Raw genomic sequence first — 18,246 nt, forward strand, 5'->3', positions numbered from 1 at the left:
CAGGAACATAATATTCTCTTCTCATCATTCCAATTCTAATCCCTAGATATCTATTCTATTAAAGATTACCTCCTCTAATTATTTCATACCAATATTTCTTGAGCACCTACTATGTAGCAAGGCACTGCTCCAGAAGCTAGGGACTCAGCAATAAACAAAACAAACAAAAACTCCTGTCTTCATGATGCTTCCCTTTGTACATGACGTCAAGTGGGAGGATCAGACAAACAATAAATAGGTAAGGGACATAGACTATTAGAAGGTGAGAAATGCTATGAAAAAAACAAATGAAGCAGTGTAAGGGGATGAGGGGGACTGGATGGGGCAGCAACTTTAGCACATGCAGCGTGTGGTCCTCACTGAAGAACTACAGTTCCTACCATGCTTTTTACCTGCTAGTTTCAGCACAAGGCAGCTTTTAATTACCTAAGAGATTTTTTTTTTAGCAATTAAACTATAACTAAAATAGTTTTTTCCCCCCTCTCAAGTTTAACTCTTAGGCACTTGTACATTTAATAAAAAGCAATGTATCAACTTGTTTTGAAGAATAAAATTTTGTTTCTGTAATGCTGAAATATTCTTCAATAAATAATGTAAGAAAGTAATGGAGGCCCAAAGCCCACCACTGTGCACACACATAGAAAGACTGCTGCTGGGTGCAATAACTTTAGTAAAGACTAGCATTTCCCTGCGTGAGCAATGGTAGGTACAGCGTTGGCCAAAAAGTTCATTAGGTTTTCCATAACATCTTACAGGGAAATGAAATAACTTCCTGGGCAACTTGATACTTTTTTAACTAGTGGCCGGGAGCTGAAAGATGAGCAGGTGGGATACACAGGAGGAAGGAGGGAGTTGGAACAAACATAATTTTAAAGAGCTACAAAATTGGTGTGCAGCCTGGAGTGGCATCAGCCTCTCATTTCTAGGTGCACTAAGGAGTCTCCCCAGAACATACTATGAACGGTAAAACAACAGTTTTCAGTTGGGACATTTGTTCAGCTTGGAGAAGAAACCAAAATTAAAATACATAGCTTGTTGGAAAAGCAACTTGTTCCAACTTAACTGTCCCACAGACTGTGGAAATAGGCAAAGCACTTCTCTTAAAAGGAAAGGTTCCTTTCATCTCTCTGGGGAAATATCCTAACACAGTATCATACTCCAATCATAACATACCTCACAAGGACTGAATGAAGCCTAACTACTAAAATCCTCAGTAAAGGACTTTAGTGAATGCACACTAACACCTGCCAGGACAGGTCAAAACCAAGATACAGAGTCATCATTAATCCACCGGTCCCACTTTCTGCTGAATGCAAGAGGTTCTAGGAGCATAAGATAAGCAAAAGCCAAACCAGTGCCATCACAGCTACAAAACTAATGTATTCATAATAGTAAAACTGCTTTCAGCTGCATTGCTGGGTGATCCAGAAGGCCCATTCAGGAACCCAGGTAAAGGGCCTTTCCCACTGATACACTGTGACCTGGGATGAGCTGCCTTCAACTTCTCACAGTCTTGATACCCTTTCCTTTTAAAACAGATTAAGTCCTACGCTTTACATTGTAACTGATAAACGAAATGCTAATGGTAGAGGTACTATAACTTTTGGGAGGGAAAAAAAATTAAGTTGTGACTAATAATTGCTAATAATTATGGACTTCCCTGGTGGCTCAGACAGTAAAGCATCTGTCTACAATGCGGGAGACCTGGGTTCAATCCCTGGGTCAGGAAGATCCCCTGGAGAAGAAAATGGCAATCCACTCCAGTACTATTGCCTGGAAAATCCCATGGATGGAGGAGCCTGGTAGGCTACAGTCCATAGGGTCGCAAAGAGTCAGACATGACTGAGCGACTTCACTTTCACTTTCAATAATTGCTTATGATTCTCCTATGAAGCAACACCGATGCTGAGTAAATCACTCCAATTCTGCAAGTGGCATAAAATCTGATTTTCTCTCAGATCAGCAACTGATCCTCAAAACCACTTTGCTGAGTGCCAAGAAGTAGCGATTGGTTATGAAACCTTGCCTTTTAAATCTACTGGAATATTCAACTGATCTTCAACAACAACAAAAGCAAGGGGTAGGAGTTGAGGGGAGACATTTTCCAACCAAACAGCACTTAAAGCAATCCTCAGTTTTGAATTTATAATTTATAGTACTTCTTTGATTACAACCCAATGTGTACATGGATTTTAGCCAACAGCTCCGATCAGGGGAATCCACAGATCCCAGTGTTAGAAGAGGGGTTTACTTTGGTAATAGTTCTTCTTTGAATTGACTACCTACAGCCTGTCCATATAGGACGAACAATTTGCATATCTGTGGGACAAGAAGACACCAACAAAGGAAACATGCCAGTGTCGAGGGTTAGTTTATCTACGATTTATCTAGAAAATCTCAGTTCTCCATAGGACCTTGGTATAATTAGGTCCTATAACAATGGTCAAGTCTTAAAATATTAAAACAAACCATCTCAAGGAGACAAAACTGAGCTAAACCAAGCTGGTGGCAACCTCACCTACTTGGCTCTTGAATGATCAGACAAACATAATCAGTTTGTTCAGCTGGAAAACTGCAGTTAAGAAGCAGAGGAAGTTAAAGCTATTGCTTAAAAATATGGCCTACGAATATCTTTGGACTTGTCTATACTTTGCCTGTTTGCTTTTCTGCATGAATAATCAAGAACTGACTGTTTTCTCTGATCAAGAATGAATCCGTAACTATTAGAGTTCTCCCTGTATATTGGTAAAGGTGCCTCCTGCCCTTTCCAGCTAGGCTTACATGAAACAATCTCAGTCTATGACTAAACTTGATCTAATGAGCCAGTATGATGATCCCCGCTCCCTCTCCCCACCCATCCATCAGGACAAAATATAATAAAACTTCAATCTGGCCTTTCCTTTTTACCTCTATCACTCTTCCAGCATCTCATCTTGAACATTCCTCCTTCTCTTGACTGATAATGGCATCTTGGGTCTTTGGATTCTCTTCACAACAACAGAAATTAAAAACAGCTTCTCAGGGCAGAGATAGGAAACTTTCAATCATTTCAAACAGGGACCCTGGAAGGAGTTCTTTAAGAAGAGAACCAAACATACTAGAAATTCAGAGCAGGGAAGAATTCAGAGACCTTGGCTTTGGGTCTGGCTTCACTACTAAATCACTTTCTAAGTTATTTAGACATTCTTGAGGCATTAGTTTTCCCAACCTCAGAGAAATGCTGAGACCACTAAGAGACTGCTTACTTAAATTCACTGGATGAAAACTAATCCAAAAGTAAAAATATTTATGTTAATACTGGAAAGGATTCTTGGGCTGAAGGAACTCTTGTCTTAACCTTTTATGAGTTGTTATGTAATTATTCGCTACAATCCCACATTTAATTTCAAAGTATAATATGTACTCAAGGTACCAAATAATTCCTAATTCCTTTTAGCCAGGCTCAGCTTCTCTCTTCTATTACTATATACATTTACAGATAATGAAATCACTAATTAAGCAAAATTCTAAGATATGGCCAAACAAAAGGACTGTCCATTATTCACAGAATGCTAACACAGAGGACAAAGTTGGGGGAGGGAGCAAAGGCCTGGATTCTAAGAAAACAGATGAGCTATTTGGGTGTTTGGCTTAAAAAAACAAAGCAAAAACAAAAAGATGGATTAATAGTTTATATCTAAAAGGCAACTCTATTTTGAATGGCTCTAACAATCCCATAATAAGCACAGTATCAAACACAGTCAGGGTAATTAATTCAGTGGACTCTTCCCCTTTCACCGCCAGATTGAACAGCTCTGAGGATAATCTCCTTCATTCTCCCAGGGCTCAGTTGGAAGATTCATTATTTATGCCCTCAATTGTTTACTCTGTCCTATTTTTCCATCCATCCAGGCCCAAGGGCAGTGTTATCACTGGCCTGTTTCCAAAATGAATGTATTAGCTCCCTGCCTTACTAGTTACAAACCCAAAGATAATCAAACAGTGGTTATCTTAACACTGGAGAGCAACCCCACCCCACCACTTGATCCAGGAGAGAAGTTAATGACAATGCTGACCCCGGTTACCAAAAGCTGTTATTTTAGATGGATGAAATGAAACACATTAGTTTTTCTAGTCTTTTTGTTTTTCTTCAACCACTGAGTGACATGTATGCACATCCAACAGGATTCTTGAAGGGCAGTACCATTAGAAAGACAGCTCTGGCCCTCACCAAGAGCAGACCTGTAAACTATGAAGGATTAAACTGATTGAGATGCACTTTGCCTAGCAACCATTCATTAGGAAGAGTTCAGTAACTCACCAGCAATCAATTCCGTGTCCTTATCTAAGCCATAAACAGATAACAGACTCCACCAAGTCCTCTACCCTCTGGATTCAGACAGCAAACAACTTCCTTAAAAGACTCAGCTTGCAAAGTCAACCCTTGGAGGAGGGGGTTGTGCTTAAACACACACAAAATATTGTCTCAGACACCTGACTGACAAAGCTGAATAGCGAAAAACTACCACCAGTCACATCTCCATATGAATGCATTCATTGTCTCTAAATAAGTCTCCCACACTGCAGCATTCCTAGGTCTTTTTGCCTCTAGTATTTTCTCACCTTGAGCAAGTCTTTCCTAGTTTCAAACCTGACAACACTCAAGCTGATTATCATGAGAATCAAACAACGCCAAGGGTCCAATGTTTTCCTTCACCTTCTCAAGGGGATCACTTTATACTTCAGATGTGAATGGGGGATTGGGCTTGAGTCTCCCTTTAGAGAGACCATAGGGCCCTCTTAAAAAAGAAAAAACACACCCTAAGCTGTGACTCACAGAAATAAGCAGGATAAAAACAGATCGCTAAAGAAAAATCAGCGAACTGAACCTCAACAGCACCATGTCCCCTTAACTTAAGAGATTATGGTATATCACAGCTTCATATAATTGTTTCCTCGCAAATGACCAAATCTGAACTTCCATCCTCCTTAAATGATACCTAGAGATCAGTATAGATACACACCTATCATTAGTTCTATACATAGCCTTTTGTCTCCTGGGGAAAATTCTTTGGGGAAATCACTGCACCGTGCAAAATATAGATTACACAAATCTGTCAAGAAAATAGAAATATAAAAACATTAAGTGAGCCAAGTGTAATGTAACTTTATAAAGCTGTATTAGCTGCTCACTCATGAGTAGACAAAAAATAACACCTAGATATCAAATAGGAGGTTATTAGTAGAAGCAAGTTGAAGTGGTGGTATATGCTTTAACATGGCCTCCAAGTGGATTTTGTCACTTTCTCAGGTTACCATATAGTTTAGACATCAAAGTGCACTTTGTTTTATACAATAGCTAGCTGCCAAAGCTTCAAAGTGATTTTTAACAGTTCATTCTCAGTAACAAGTTGGGTAAGACAACATCTGGGGTATTCTCTTTGCCTTTCAATTTAAATATGATTCATGGAGTCTTAAGGGATAAATGGGTAATAAACTAAAAACCCAAAATCTAACAAAGGTTTACTATGAATCTACTTTTTTTGCACAACTCTGTATTAAGGCTGCTTCAGATTAAAAAAAAAAAAAAAACTATAATAAGTTTCCTGATCCCTAGTAAGTTTCCACAATTGAACCGATTTCCTATCCCATCATCCCTATTCTCTATCATATTTGCTTTTACCCCAAACTGTTCCTTATTGATTAGAGATAAAAATAAACCAATGCAAAGAAGAAACATTAATCCATCTTAAAACTAAAAGAGCTCCAGCATACCAATTCTATCTTCAAAACTGAACTCCAGTTAGAACAATTTCTGGAAACTGAACCCGGATTACAAGAATGAACTCTCAACATTTCAATTAATATTTACCAAAGTGCTGCCCAAAAAATGGCATTCATCCCTTCAGGCATTCTAGCTCTTTTCTAATCAACATTTGGATAAATCTGGTCCAAACACTTTTGGTGAAAACGCCCAGTTAAAGCAAGTTTACCATGAACAATGCCACTGAAAACACACAACACACACACACATCCTTTGTTGCCATCATAAATTTTGAGTTTTACCTCTTCAACTGGTATCTCTCCTCTCTGTTAAAAACCGATAAAGAGGTTCCTGATTTTGGCCAAAGATGAACTGTCCTTCAGGAAGAAGGGATCCGTAAGCTGTAGAAGCCAAGGAACTCAAAACGTAAATATAAATTGTAATGATACAGCCATCTGAATTCATGACGGGGTGCTTTAAAAAAATTAACGACTTAAAATTCATCTGGATTTGTTTAAAGTTTGGTTTTTGACGACAGAAACTAATCCCTCTGAGAGTCTGTGAATGGGAAATATACAGATGGAGAAAAATATGAGACTTGTAAGTTTCAGTAACGGTAAGGAAGTTTGCTTGCTCAAGCTAGGTTTCTCCAACAGGGCTGAGTCCTACACAAAGCCGGTGACACTGTACTTGGGAGAGAGACTTTAGAAGAGTTAATCGCTAACAACTATCAGGATTTCCTTTAACCACCATCTGACGGAGGCTGATCCCTCTTTCCACTAGCACCTCCTTCATTTTCAGACTGTTTTTGCTGATTAAGGCAGTCCCAAGTAGGAAAATGGTGAAGACAGCCTTAATGGACACGGATGCAGAACAGTTTCAAAACCCCACTCCTATCCTAGCCTGTCCTTTCTTTTTTCCGGCTTACTGCATCAGATGCCAAACGAGAAAGGGCTCCTCTTTTCTCTGTTCATTTTACTACGCGACCGACAGCTACACATCAGTAAAAAGAGAGGAGAGTCCTGAGTCTCCTTACCCAGCTGCAGGGGTGAGATGAAGGGAGGGAAAGAAGAATGAAGGGCAGAATTAGAAAATCAAAATAAACTGATTAGACGTGGAGCTCTTACTTCCCATTCCATTTCCCCTTTTCTCACAAGGTTAAGTCGGCTGAAGTCGGGGTAGGATAGAAAAAGCACACACACCTTGAGCCCTGGAAGGGAGGTGAGGTTCGCTCCGCAGCGCTCGGTGGGGCTTCGGGCTCCGCCCCGCCCGCCTGGGGCACCTCAGCCCTCCTCGGCCCCAGACCGGGAAGACGGAAGAGAAGGGGTTTCTAGCGGTCCCGGCAGGGGGAGGGGGAGGCGGCTGCTCCGGGTGCCAGGCTCTCCGAGCGCAGCACTCCGCGGCGCGCCGACACCCCCTCCCCCAGCCGGCTGCCGCTCGCTCCCCTTCGCCGCCGGAAGCCAGCCCCGCCCCCTCAACTCCGTCCCGGCCCTCCGCGAGCCCCCTCCAGTCCGCACAGCCAATGGCGAGCCAGGGAGCCAGCAGAGCGACTCACCCGACAGCCAACTGTGGAGGCCCACTGGGAGGTCAGCCGCCCGGGATAGGCCAGCCACCCGTCGCCCCGGCCCCGGCACGGCTCCTCTTTGTTAGAGCTGCCCCTTCGCTCCAGGCCCCCACCCCAAAGCCGGGAGGCCGGCAGCCCAGCAGCCCACATCTGGGCCAGGTGATGCCAAGCCCCTTCCCCTGCGCCCCCCGCCCCCGCCCTGCCTGAGTGTGAGGAGTGACCCCCATCCAGGCAGTACCTCCGTCAGTGCCTCAGACTTGCATAGCAAGAGCCATCCGGAGACCTTCGACAGCAAAAAGACGCTCCCCAGGCCTCCGCCTCACCCTTCTTTTCTCAGACTAATCAACTGCACTCCCTCATAACCGTGCATAGATTCAGGTTTGCATATTAGATCAGCTGCACACATCAATCCACGCTGTCTGAAACTCCTGCTTCCCATGACGCAGAAATTAAGGGGGGAGGGGGACACATATTGGGAAGATATTTATCTGCAAGTTGGTGCGGTGGGAGAAGGGATACAGTAAATCACCTGCAACAAACACCATACACACACACACACAGCTGGATCCAACCCAGCTCAGATTCAAGTCATCTACATCCAGTTAAACCCAAATAAACCACTCCCTTAGCAGGTTTCAGTACAATTAGGAAACAAATATCTAAGTCCTGTTCAAGCCATACACTTAACATTAGAAAAAACTCTCAGCAATAGCTTCCGCATAACTGGCAGGTTGCATCAACACCTCAATTACTAATGTCAGCGTTAGAAACCTAACACTGCTGGGATGGAATATGCTAAAGATTGTAGAATATTTCCCTAGGTATAGTGGTGAAGCAGTAGAAGGGGTTCGTTTAAGAAAAATAAACCGGTAATGGGGAAGGTAAGTTATTACCTACGCTGTCATTTTTGTCCACAAAGTTCTTGCAACTAATCTACACCACATTCTACAAGTCTACTTAGTTCCCAAGTGCTAATACAACTAAAAAACTAACGTTAAGTAGCCTTTTCTTATGTGGAGCTCAAAGCATTTCATATATATATGAACCTCAGTGTTCTGGGAAGATGGAAAAGGAACTGTGTGTCATGCCTATTCAAAGCCAGTTTGGGACTTCCCTTGTGGCTCAGCTGCTAAAGAATCCGCCTGCAGTGCTGGAGACCTGGTTTCAATCCCTGGGTTGGGAAGATCCCCTGGAGAAGAGAAAGGCTACCCACTGCAGTATTCTGGCCTGGAGAATTCCATGGACTGGGTAGTCCAGGGGTCGCAAAGAGTCACACATGACTGAGCAACTTTCACTCACTCACTCTTGGGATTTCCTTGGTGGTCCAGTGGCTAAGATTCTGCACTTCCAATGCAGAGGGCCAAGGTTTAACCCCTGGTCAGGGAACTAGATCCCACGCTTTCACAACTAAGAGTTTAGGTACCTCAACTAAACATCCTGTATGCTGCAACTAAGACCTAGTGCAGCCAAATAAAAAATATTAAAAAAAAAAAAAAAAAAAAGGGCCAGCCCTTTTTTCTCACCCAAATTAAAAGGCTTGGGCTTAAATAGATTTCTGGAGAAACTTCATTAGTCTCAGAGACTAGGTTCCAGATAAAAAGAACTAAGCGTGAAATTTTTTTTATTTTAAATACTGCCCACAAAAGTGTCCTCATTAGCTAATAAGTCTATTCCCTCCCCATAGACACCTGAACTACCAAAAATCCTCAAAAGCACAAAAACAGTTACAACTCTCCATAGTGTTAGTCACTCAGTTGTGTCCGACTCTTTACAATCAACAGACTGTACCACTGGTCAGAATGGCCATTAAAAAGTCTACAAATAACAAATGCTGGAGAAGATGTGGAGAAAAGGAAATCGTCCTATACTGTTGGTAAGAATGTAAATTGCTGAAGCCACTATGGAGGAAAAAAAGAGTATGGCGGTTCCTCAAAAAGCTAAAACTAATAGTTGCTATATGATCCAGTAATTCCACTCTTGGACACATATCCAGACAAAACTGTAATTTGAAAAGATACATGCACTCCCCTCCATGTTCACAGGAGCACTATTTATAAAAGCCAAGACATGGAAGCAGCGCAAATGTCCATTAACAGACAAAGGGATAAAGAAGATGTGGTACACATAAGCGGTGGGATACTGCTAGGCCAGAAAAAGAATGCCATCTGCAGCAACGCAGACGGACCTAGAGATGCTCACACTAAGTGAAGTAAGCCAGAGACAAACTCCACACGACTCACACGCGGGGTCTAAAAGATGCAAATGAAGTTATTTACAAATCAGAAATAGACTCACCGACAGAGAGAGCAGACTTGAGGCTGCCGAGGGGGAGGGCAGAAGGGAGAGATGGACTGGGACTAGGGTGGGGTTAGGAGATGCAAATTATCATATGCAGAATGAATACACAGCAAGGTCATACTGGATACAGCACAGGGAACTGTATCCAATACCCTGTAATAACCATAATGGCAAAGGAAAAAAACCTTTGTTCTTAAAAAATAAATAAGCAAATAATTTAAAAGGCATTTTCCCCCATAAAGACCTGCCAGTGCCATTTTATAAAATTCAAACACCCAAGAGACAGAACGCAGACTTTGATAGGAAAATTTATTACTTACTAGACTTAAAGAGAACACATCTGAAACAACAAGTGTGAGAGCTATCTGGGGAGGAGAAAAAAAAAGACAATGCCTTGACTATTATTTCAATGTAGCAAGGTACTAACATTTTTTTAACTGGCTGCACTTTCTCTTTCAGACACTAGAGGGTAGTATAAACTCCATTCACTGTATTTGGGAATTCAATTTATTCATTTATTCACGGACTCCGGTTTCCCTGGTGGCTCAGACAGTAAAGGATCCGCCTGCAATGCAGGAGACCTGAGTTCGATCCCTGGGTTGGGAAGATCCCCTGGAGGAGGGCATGGCAACTCACTCCAGTGTTCTGCCTGGAGAATCACCATTGATAGAGGAGTCTGGCCGGCTACACTCCATGGGGTCACAAAGCATCGGAGGCAACTAAGCACACATCCATTCACTCATTCACCACATATTTACTGCACTCCTTGTTGTTGTTCAGCTACTAAGTTGTGTCCAGCTCTTTGCAACCCCATGAACTGCAGCACGCCAGGCTCCTCTGTCCTCCACTATCTCCCTGCGTTTGCTTAAATTCATGTTGATTGAGTTGGTGATACTATCTAACCACTACTGCATTCCTACATACCAGGAACATTATAGACCCCAAAGACAAACGAATAAGCTATGATCTCTGTCTTCAACGTGCTTACTCTAGTGAAGGAAGATACCAGTTTAACAAACAAACAAAAAAAGGCCACCACGACAAAGAATGCACATGAGAACCAAACCCCAACTTCTGCAAGACTGTGGGTTTGGGAAGGACAACTTGGCAGAGGGAGGAAAAAAACATGTATCCATATAATCATTCATACTAGACAAATAAGATTACTCAAACTGGCTTATTCTCATATTAACTATATTCCCATCTTAATTTAAATGGAAATACCTACACTTAGAAAGTATCTTTAAACTGTTATCTACAGAAAGTAGGAGAATGAGGCATTAACATTGTGGAAGATTTGCTAAAATATCTAGTTGGCTAGGTTTCAAAATCAATTGTACCCGGTTTAAAAGCATGAAGGTAACAGATACAGTTGGAGTTAAGATTGCTTACAGGATTATAAAAATTCTTATTTGAAATCAGGATAAATTACACTACACCCCCTGAAAAGAGTATGTCAAGGATAAATAAGTACAAGTTTCCTAAATGTGTTCTGTCTTCACAAATTAAGTTTCCCAAATTAGGAAACAGAATACTCTGAAAATTAGCTTCCATCAATGCTTGTGGAAAGCCTCTGTAGAGAGACATCTTGGTTGCCAAATCATTTCCCCATCTAAATAATTTAAGCCTACACAGGAAAGACAAAAACTTTAGCTGATAAAGCAGAATTAAAACTCAAAGTCACCAAAGGGCAATGGAAACTTTTGTGGGGTGTATTCTTCCCTAATCCTCAAAATGACTGCTCCATCTTTTGCTATGGTTTGGGACGTTTGGATTGTGTGTATTGGGGGTGGAGAATTGGAGAGAAGGAACAAGTTGTTGATTTCTCATACTGATGGAGCACAGCACATGGTAGAAAAAGTAAAAGCCAACATCCTGAAAAAAGTTTCACCACATACACAAAATGAGACAGCAAACTTGTGAATCAAGCATGATTTGGCATCTTTAAATGCACAGCCAATTCTCCTCTAGTGCCAAAGCCAATGGCTTCTCCTGTAGATAAAATGGCACAGTTCCTGAAAAAGCCCTGGACGCTGTTTCCCCACAATCCTATAATCTGTCAGAAGACAGAAAACAAAAAGAAGGCTCTGCCAGCCAGAAAAAGCAAATTATAACCAACACAGAGCCAACACTTTACTTCAGACAGAAGGAGCTTTTCTATGCGTCTTTGGAAGGAGAGAGACAAAAGAAGCTTACCATTGCTCAAATAACCAAGGCAAAACATTTGAACCAAATATCATCTGGGATAAGCATTTGATGCAATAGCCTGCTTTCTTACTTCTTATACACAGTCTTAAAGAATATCTGCAGCATTTACGATAAAGAATTGGCCACAGAATACAGAGAACTTACACACATCAATGAGAAACAGAAGCAAGCGAAAGGGAAAACAGCAGCTGTGTGAGATACCCACTCTGGGAAAGAAACAGTTAAGTAGAAAGGGTACCTGTAGGTCAGCCACAAATCAAATTTGAAGGAACTAAAATAAGAATTTAAGATGGACCTTTACCTAAGAATCTGAAGCCAATCCCTGAGTTTACACTGAGCAAAGCAGATGACAGAAGCAAGCAGCAGAAAGCCTAAATACAACCTCATAAGTAAATCTTCTCCAAGAAAGAAAGCTTACTTACTCAAATGTCTTTGCTGGGGAAGCAGACCATTCAGGGACCCCCTTTCCAAACGCCAAATGCAGAAATAAAGCAAATAATGTCTGGGTGTGGCAAAACAAGTACACTAGTACAGGCTTCCCATCAGAGAGGAACAGAAACCTAAACCTTTTACTTGCCCTTGATACAAAGAGGTAATGGATTGTGGAACTAAAATTCCAAAAAAAAAAAAAGATTTCAATTCCAACCTACATAAAGCTAAGAACTTCACGCCAGTTTGTTTTCAAATCGGCAATACACAGGTCCCCACTGGAAAAAAAAAAAAAAGGAGGGGGAAGGGGGCTTCCTGGCGGTTCAGTTGGTGAACAATCTGCCTGCAATGCAGGAGACCCAGGTTCAGTCCTTGGGTGGGGAAGATTCCTTGGAGAAGGGAATGGCAACCCACTCCAGTATTCTTGCCTGGGAAATACCATGGAAGAGCATGGTAGGATCACATGGGATCACAAACAGTTGGACATGACTTAGCAACTAAACTACCACCACTGAAAAAAAAAAACAATACACAAGATCCCAACTGAGCTGTCAGCAGGGTAAAGTTCTGAGCAGACTACTGCTTAACCATTTCCCTTATCATTTTAAACATCTAAAGGACCACATCCCAGTTTTCCTCCATTGTTAATGCCACTTTACAGGCTGAGAAAAATTTAGTTCATCAGATTCAAATTTCAGGCATTTCCTAAGTACATTACAGGTAATGATGCCACTGATTCTATATTTAGACGCAGGTGTGGAACAAAGAGTGCCAGTTTTGCCTGAAATGGCACCGTATCCTTCTTTAAATTCTAACTGCAGCCATCACCTAAGCCTGCATTAAAATGTCTATATGGTGTCGCCTAAAATAAATTAAAATGCTTTTTCAACGCGTTTTTTGAGTGGTTCTATTGATTGACTGTGACATTTTAAATATAGATAATAAATCACTCCCACCAGTCCTTTAAACAGTCAGCATTTTAACTGCTGTAGGGTGGCCCTCATAGCCTCACGTGAATCAAAAAGCCAAGATGGTAAAAACTCTTGTCATATGAATCCTCTAAAATGGTAACATAATAAACCTTTGGGCAATAATCTCTTTAATAAAAAGTTATGTCATCATGTTTCCATTATTGTTACATTTCAGAAATTAGGATAGCAGCCTTTTTCCAAATCCTGAGCTATTTTCTCTGCAAATAGTATTTATAAAAATATATCACCTTTCTCAAAAGGAACTTAAGGGCTCTAACAGACAGTATGTTGCTAATTTTCACAACATCCCAATAAAGAACTATTATTTAGCATTTATATCACACTTTAACTTGCAAAAGTGTTTTACAATTATTTTCATTAGTAGTCATGCCTCACAACCGCCCACTGAGCTAAACTGGTCCTGTTATCCTCATTTGACAGCTGAGAAAACTGATGTATCCTAAGGCCAAGGTCAAGTCAGTCTGCCTTTCCAAGACCAGGAACCTGATCCTTAAAGGCAGTCTCATTCATTCAGCAGTGTATGTGTACTGCTCATAATGCTCATTAAACTCGGTTTTTAGAAAACAGAAACCTACCTAAAATGATGGTATAAAAACACTAAAATTGTAATGCTTTGATGAAAATATATAACCACACTGGAAGACAAATAGGTAAGGATTTAGGAGAATACAGACACAGGAAGTTTTTAGAAATAGCCTCCCAAACCTCGATGTCATCAGGCAAAACTGAAATGCTTTTCATCCCATTTGCTCCCTCCATCCACTACAATCAGACATCTGTCACCACCATTCCAATGAGTAATTCTACTCAAGATTACCAATAATCTCTAGGTTGCCAAATCCCCCACAGGTACTGCTCTTATCTGAGACAGCATTCGATATCATAGGGCTCTCCTCCCTTCTTTACATATTCTTTACTTGGCTTCCATAACATCACTCAGGTTTTCCGCCTACCTCACTGGCTGGTCCTCTGTCACACCTCTCTTCTCTAGACACAAACCATTCTAAGTGACTGCCTGATTGAATTCCACGACTTCAACTTCTATCTACGAGCTGATGATCTCCAACTCTACAATTCCAGCCCCGGCTTCTCCCCGGGACGCCAGGCTTTTCTACCCAACTACACTATAGCTCCAGGTGGCTGTCTAACAAACAGCTCAAACTTGACATGACCAAAACAGAATTCCTGACAAATATATTTTGCCACAGTCTTACCCATCTCAATAATCACCATTTACGTATCTAGTTCTCCAGCCAATAAATGCAGAACCTATGCATGATTTCTCACTCTGCCTCACTCCCTCTGGCTACTGACAATCCCTGAGCAAGCCCTGTCAACTTCACTTCCAAAAGATATCCCAAATCCTTCTACCTTTTTACAGTTCTTCAGCCATCTCCCGAGTCCTAGTCACCATCATCTCGTCTGATTTAGTACAACAGTCTCGTAAGCCAGTCCCCTTGCCTCCACTCTTGATCCCTCTACAATCCAGTTTCACATAGTAACCAGAGTAATAACTTTTTAAAATTACAAGTCAACTCACATCATATCCCTACTTAAAAGTGTCCAAAGGAAGCAGACCACTCGAGCTGTCAATGTCATCTGCCTTTTGGCTGCTTCTTGCACCATCTCCCTCTCACTTACCATATTCAAAGCCACATCGGCCTTATTTCTGCTCCTCTAACATATGAAACACTACCATGGGCAAGAATCCCTTAGAAGAAATGGAGTAGCCATCAAAGTGAACAAGAGAGTCTGAAATGCAGTACTTGGATGCAATCTCAAAAACAACAGAATGATCTCTGTTGTTTCCAAGGCAAACCATTCAATATCACAGTAATCCAAGTCTATGCCCTGACCAATAATGCTGAAGAAGCTGAAGTTGAACGGTTCTATGAAGACCTACAAGACCTTCTAGAACTAAAACCCAAAAAAGATGTCCTTTTCACTATACAGGACTGGAATGAAAAAGTAGGAAATCAAGAAATACCTGGAGTAATGAACAAATTTGGCCTTGGAGTACAAAATGAAGCAGGGCAAAGGCTAACAGTTTTGCGAAGAGAATACACTGGTCATAGCAAACACCCTCTTCCAACAACACAAGAGAAGACTCTACATATGGACATCACCAGACAGTCAATACCAAAATCAGACTGATTATATTCTTTGCAGCCAAAGATGGAGACGCTCTATACAGTCATCAAAAACAAGACGGGGAGCTGACTGTGGCTCAGATCATGAACTCCTTATTGCCAAAGTCAGACTTAAATTGAAGAAAGTAGGGAAAACCACTAGAGCATTCAGCTATGATCTAAATCAAATCCCTTACGACTATACAGTGGAAGTGACAAATAGATTCAAGGGATTAGATCTGATAGAGTGCCCGAAGAATATGGACAGAGGTTCATGACAGTGTACAGGAAGCAGTGATCAAGACCATGCCCAAGAAAAAGAAATGCAAAAAGGCAAAATGGTTATCTGAGGAGGTCTTACAAACAGTATGAAAAATAGAGAAGCTATGAAAAGTAGAGAAGCAAAAGGCAAAGGAGAAAAGGAAAGATACACCCACCTGAATGCAGAGTTCCAAAGAATACCAAGGAGAGATAAGAAAGCCTTCCTCAGTGATCAATACAAAGTAGAGGAAAACAATAAAATGACAAAGACTAGAGATCTCGTCAAGAAAATTAGAGATACCAAGGGAAATTTTCATGCAAAGATGGGCACAATAAAGGACAGAAATGGTATGGCCCTAACAGAAGCAGATGATTTTAAGAAGAGGTGGCAAGAATACACAGAAGAACTAAACAAAAGATCTTCACGACCCAGATAACCTCGATGGTGTGCTCACTCACCTAGGGCCAGACATCCTAGAATGTGAATTCAAGTGGGCCTTAGGAAGCATCACTACAAACAAAGCTAGTGGAGGTGATGGAATTCCAGTTGAGCTATTTCAAATCCTAAAAGGTGAAAGTGCTGCACTCAATATGCCAGCAAATTTGGAAAACTCAGCAGTGGCCATAGGACTGGAAAAGGTCAGTGTTCATTCCAATCCCAAAGAAAGGCAATGCCAAAGAATGCTCTAACTACCACACAATTGCACTCATCTCACACACCATCAAAGTAACACTCAAAATTCTCCAAGCCAGGCTTCAGCAGTACGTGAACTGTGAACTTCCAGATGTTCAAGCTGGTTTTCGAAAAGGCAAAGAAACCAGAGATCAAATTGCCGATATCAGTTGGATCATTGAAAAAGCAAGCGAATTCTAGAAAAACATTTACTTCTCCTTTACTGACTATACCAAAGCCTTTGACTGTGTGGATCACAACAAACTGAGGGAAATTCTTCAAGAGATGGGAATACCAGACCACCTGACCTGCCTCCTGAGAAAATGCAGGTCAAAAAGCAACAGTTAGAACTGGACATGGAACAACAGACTGGTTCCAAATTGGGAAAGGAGTACGTCAAGGCTGCATACTGTCACCCTGCTTTTTTAACTTATATGCAGAATACATCATGAGAAACGCTGGACTGGATGAAGCACAAGCTGGAGTCAAGATTGCTGGGAGAAATATCAATAACCTCAGATATGCAGATGACATCACCCTTATGGCAGAAAGCAAAGAACTAAAGAGCCTCTTGAGGAAAGTGAAAGAGGAGAGTGAAAATGTTGGCTTAAAACTCAACATTCAGAAAACGAAGATCATGGCATCTGGTCCCATCACTTCATGGCAAATAGATGGGGAAACAATGGAAACACTGACAGAATTTATTTTGGGGGGCTCCCAAATCACTCCAGATAGTGACTGCAGCCATGAAATTAAAAGACACTTACTCCTTGGAAGAAAAGTTATTATCAACCTAGACAGCATATTAAAAAGCAGAGACATTACTTTGCCAACAAAGGTCCGTCTAATCAAGGCTATGGTTTTTCCAGTAGTCATGTACAGATGTGAGAGTTGGACCATAAAGAAAGCTGAACACAGAAGAATTGATGCTTCTGAACTGTGGTGCTGGAGAAGACTCTTGAGAGTCCCCTGCACTGCAAGGAGATCCAACCAGTCCATCCTAAAGAAATCAGTCCTGAATATTCATTGGAAGGACTAATGCTGAAGCTGAAACTCCAATACTCTGGCCACCTGGTGCGAAGAACTGACTCATTTGAAAAGACCCTGGAAAAAAAATAAAATTAAAAAAAATAAAATAAAATTTTAAAAAAGACCCTGAGGCTGGGAAGATTGAAAGCGGGAGAAGGGGATGATAGAGGATGAGATGGCTGGATGGCATCACCAACTCAATGGACATGAGTTTGAGTAAACTCTGGGAGATGGTGATGGACAGGGAGGCCTGGTGTGCTGCAGTCCATGGGGTCGAAGAGTCAGAAATGACTGAGCGACTGAACTGAACTGAATATATAGAATTAATTCCTCCTTAGCTTTGCACTGGAATGTTTGATCTGCTAATCTTGGTATCCTCCTGGATTTTAAATGCCATACCTTCAGAGAGGCATTCCATATTCCCTATTCTCCCAATCTTAAGTAGCTATCCATTCATCCTCTAATATATCACTCTATTTTAATGCTCTGCAACTGATTTTTTTTAAGTTGTTGGTTGTCTGTTTGCCCTCCTAGAATATCAGCTCCATAAGAGCAGTGTATGCCTTTCTTCACCAGTGTATGGTTAGTGCCCAACACATTCTATCAACTCAATAAATCTGGCATGCTTACTTGTTAGGAGAGGGTAAAAAAGACATAATCTGGGACCCTCCCTGGACCTAACCTGGGTCCAGTAGCTTAACACTTGTGCTCCTAATAGAGGGGGCCTGGGTTCAATCTCTGGTTAGGGACCTAGACCCCACGTGCTGCAACTAAAGATTTTGCATGCCACAATGAAGAGCAAAGATCCTGCGTGCCATAACCAAGACCAGGCGCAGCCAAATACATTAAATATTTTTTTAAAGAAGACATAACCCGTATCCGCAAAGAGCTCACAATCCAACTGAGGAAACAAAACATTT

General features: G+C 41.4%; 1 protein-coding gene and 1 non-coding gene across 7 annotated transcripts in view; one reads left to right on the forward strand and one right to left on the reverse strand.

Moving 5' to 3' along the window:
- FAM222B (family with sequence similarity 222 member B) overlaps positions 1–18,246 on the reverse strand; it is a 59,314-nt gene that overhangs the window by 28,769 nt on the left and 12,299 nt on the right. Inside the window, exon 1 of one of the 6 annotated variants that reach the window (XM_069542710.1) lies at positions 6,946–7,205. The exons of 4 other annotated variants lie outside the window; for them this stretch is intronic. The gene's annotated coding sequence lies outside the window, so the exon portion shown is untranslated. Of the gene's footprint in view, positions 1–6,945; positions 7,206–18,246 lie in introns of those variants that run through there. One more of the 6 variants, XM_069542714.1, reaches the window with a different exon arrangement.
- Positions 8,621–8,693, forward strand: TRNAG-UCC (transfer RNA glycine (anticodon UCC)). The gene has a single exon. It is a non-coding gene; the product is annotated as a tRNA-Gly (tRNA).

The sequence above is a fragment of the Ovis canadensis genome, chromosome 11, assembly GCF_042477335.2.
Source record: "Ovis canadensis isolate MfBH-ARS-UI-01 breed Bighorn chromosome 11, ARS-UI_OviCan_v2, whole genome shotgun sequence".
Taxonomy (NCBI): Eukaryota; Metazoa; Chordata; class Mammalia; order Artiodactyla; family Bovidae; genus Ovis; species Ovis canadensis.